Source organism: Echinops telfairi, unplaced genomic scaffold (assembly GCF_000313985.2).
Source record: "Echinops telfairi isolate 266 unplaced genomic scaffold, ASM31398v2 ScPeMD7_70;HRSCAF=299, whole genome shotgun sequence".
Lineage (NCBI taxonomy): Eukaryota > Metazoa > Chordata > Mammalia > Afrosoricida > Tenrecidae > Echinops > Echinops telfairi.
In genome coordinates, this window is record NW_022103968.1 from 54,838,609 (window position 1) to 54,842,348 (window position 3,740).

The 3,740-nt window shown below is 35.3% G+C and overlaps 1 pseudogene; it reads right to left on the reverse strand.

The window, feature by feature from the left end:
* The window catches only part of LOC115869958, a 197,963-nt pseudogene that overhangs the window by 93,883 nt on the left and 100,340 nt on the right, over window positions 1-3,740 (reverse strand).

The window sequence follows — 3,740 nt, forward strand, 5'->3', positions numbered from 1 at the left end:
CAGTCAGGGTGCAGTATAGCACCAAGGAAACATACAACATTCCTCTATTTCTCTAATGCTTCCTTTCCCCCTGATCACGATCCCAATTCTACTTTACAAATCCAGCTAGACTAGAGGATATACACTGGTACAGATAAGAGCAGGGAATCCAGGACAGATAAACCCTTCAGGACCAATAATGAATAGCGATACCTAGAGGGTAAGGGGAAGATGGGAGGAGAAGGGGGAACCAATCACAATGATCTATATATAACCTCCTCCTTGGGGGGCAGACAACAGAAAAGTGGGCAAAGGGAGACATCGGTCAGTGTAAGACATGACAAAATAATAATAATTTATAAATTATTTATAAATGTGGCTGAAGGAAGACAGTGGTCCATGTAAGATATGAAAATAATAATAATTTATAACTTATCAAGGGGTCAGTGCTGATACTAAGGGCTCAAGTAGAAAGTAAATATTTAGAAAACGATGATGGCAACATATATACAAATATACTTGATCCAATTAATGTATGGATTGTTATAAGAGGTGTAAGAGCCTCCTTAAAAAAAAGAAATACTATTAGGTGTATGGACCTTAAAATATTAATTATGGCATAAGAAGCTATTCCTACTATATTTTTAGGTGCAAAAATGGATAAAACACAACATGAATAATCTCATGCGGAATGGATGGCAAGATAGATACCAAGCTTTTCGTGGTAGTCCTTACTATGTACTCTGGTTGGTGGGAACCAGAGGGTTTTCAGACTTCCTTTCCTTGTTCAATGTATCCCCTCTGTCCTCACCCTGCCAAGGGGCATGCATTTCTTTTTAATTATGAATATAAAACTGAAAAGAACCATCTTGAATGGCAAAAAGAAAAGAAATATTTCATATATACTGAAAGGTATGGAAAACAATATGATGAACATCAATGTGTTTAAGAAATAAAACACAAAATCCAGCTTACATTTTTCTCTGTCTTTTCCTGCTGCTCTCCATTCCTGCAGGTAACCGAAGTCCTGCATTTAGATTTATATTCCCTTGTACATATTTTCACTAAATATACTTGAGTAGATATATGCTTACTAATGATGCATATGCACAGAATATTGTTTACAGTTTAAAGAAGATAATATACTCTATGTATTACCCTACAGTTACATTATATTTGTTAAAAATTGTTCTAGGATCATGTTTTGCTTTGTATCACTCTACTTAATTTCATTTTTATAACTCATTTACTCAATTTTAATGATGAATATTTAGGTAGTTACAAGTTTTTCCTACTATCAATAATGCTGAAGTCATAGTAGTTTCTGTGTGCCTCAGTTTCTCTCATTTATGAAATAAAATGGATCAAAACCTCTTTCCTGCATATATCACAGCATCCCTTTTAATGACATATTTATAGCATTTTCCAATTTATGAAATGCTTTTAAGTTCATTATAGTCTCCCACTGATGGAAACTAGACTCACACTGAGGATTTCTGGGTCTTACAGCAAGGCTCATTACAGTACTTTATGCTGTGAAAGCTCTTTATAATCTCCAAAGACTTTCTCCAATGTGAAATGACATCATCATTCCTCAAAAATACCTTTCACAGTAGCTCAAACCTTACTTATCCTTTCTGCTTTTCTTTGAAATAGAATTTCAGATCCCACAGCTGAAGTTTCCCAAAGTAAACCCTTGTAAAACAAATCCAATTTTCATTTTCCACCCTGAAGTAAAAAATAGCCCCTCACAATGACCTTGTCAATGCATCTTTTTAGTGAGTTTCCCTCTCATCAAGACTTCCATGGATTTTTTTAAAGACTGACTTTTTCAACCATAAAGATTTTCATATAAAGATTTAGAAACTGCAAATGAGGGAAGAAGAAACAGTCACCCAGAAATAAGCTCCATTATCACCTTGTCAAATTTCATTCTGATTTTTATCTACACGTTGTTTATATAGTTGGAATTATGCTGCTGGTATAATTTTGTGCATTTCCCACTTAACATTATATTATTAGCTTTCCCTCCATGGACTTTCAGTGGCCAACATTTACCCAGAAAGGAAGTCTCCGTCTCCAAGGGAATTTGCTCTTAGAAAAGAAAAAATTCTGCTTTTTACAGGGTTATGGGAAAAATGCCTCTTTAGTGGTTTCATTTGTCCCTGAGAAATTCTTCGTTAAATATGCAAGTAAATGTCTATTTCCTGCCCCAGTTGGTTTCCATAAAGATATAGCTGAAATGAAAATAGTGTGTAAAATGTATCATGTATGTATATGTATACACATTTGTACATACATATGCATTTATGTTTGTGTGAATATATGCATGTACATATGAATAACGCATACACACACTTTAGGGAACCATTGAATTAAGATTAAAAAGTTACACATTACCATCAATGGAAACTTTTAAAGAGTCAACTTGACTTTATGGTGATGTTACATTGTGATAAAAATCTCAGAATTTTCCCAGGAAGAAGGTGAAATAATTATTAATAACAGCTGGTAGTCCCAGTTAATTTGTTATTGGAGGAACTAATTATCCATCCCAGGTGTTCTCCATAAGTGTAACAAGACAACATGTAACAATTGACTGTTTCATTTATGATGAAGCTAATTAATAGTAATAAAACAGATTTGAATTTACAGTACAACTGACTATAAGTAATTAACTTACACTAACTAGGCTTATAGTATGTTTGTTTCCACAAATTCAATGAACATGTTTGTAATATAGGTAGGGATTAAGGAATTTGCTAAGGCAGGGAAGGGGGATTTAATGATCCATCGTCAATTTATTAAAAAGTTACACAATGGAATGTTGTATAATATTTTAATTAACAAAATATGTAAGGGCAATAATTTCCTCAGGCAAGGTACAACATACAGAGGAACCAATTAGCTATGAAGGTATGGAATTGATGATTTTTGAAAGTGTTGAAATGTTTTTGAAAGCCATAGTGAATAGTGCTGAAAGATACAACTGAGCTTCAAAAAATTTGGGGAAAATTCCCTTATCTTTCAAATTTTTCTATGAACTTTTTGATAACATCTCATAATGTAAAATTTACCTGAAGTCACTGTAGCCTCTGTTTCTGACTCCAAAGTGTGTAACACCATCCTCCCAGGGTTACAAAGGGTATGAAAAACAGCTCTTTGGTACCTTCCAGGGTGTAATTCTGTTCAGTTTCTTAGTGGACTGGTCCAGTAGCGTAACATTCTTCTATCACAGCCCTTGGAATGACCAGAGAAACCTTTTTGTGTGTCTATGGGAGACACAGAAACAGTTGCTTCCTGACCCGGAGCTCTGCCATGACCTGCTTCTGGGCTTGTTTCATTAAAGATTAATAACACCAGGAGTTGTTCCACTTGAGTGTTCTTCCCTTAGAAAATCCTTAGATGGAAGTTTGTTACAAAAGGCAAGAAAGACAGGATTAAATAGTGGATTGTGTGAGGCGAATGTAATAACCACTACACTATGAAAACGGCACCAATGGTTCTGGGGGGATACGGGAGAAGGAGAGGTGGGAGAAAGGAAATGGTGGGGGACCAACTCAGGGACAAGGGAATAACAAGTGAACTAAAATCAATGGAAGGAAGGTCATAGAATGCCTAGTGGGGTTCAATCAAGGACAATGTAGCAGCAAGGAATTACTAAACCTGAATGAAGGCCAAACATGATGGTGGGACAAGAGGGAAGTAAAAAGGAAGTAGAGGAAAGAACCAGGAGGCAAAGGACATTTATAGAGGTCTAA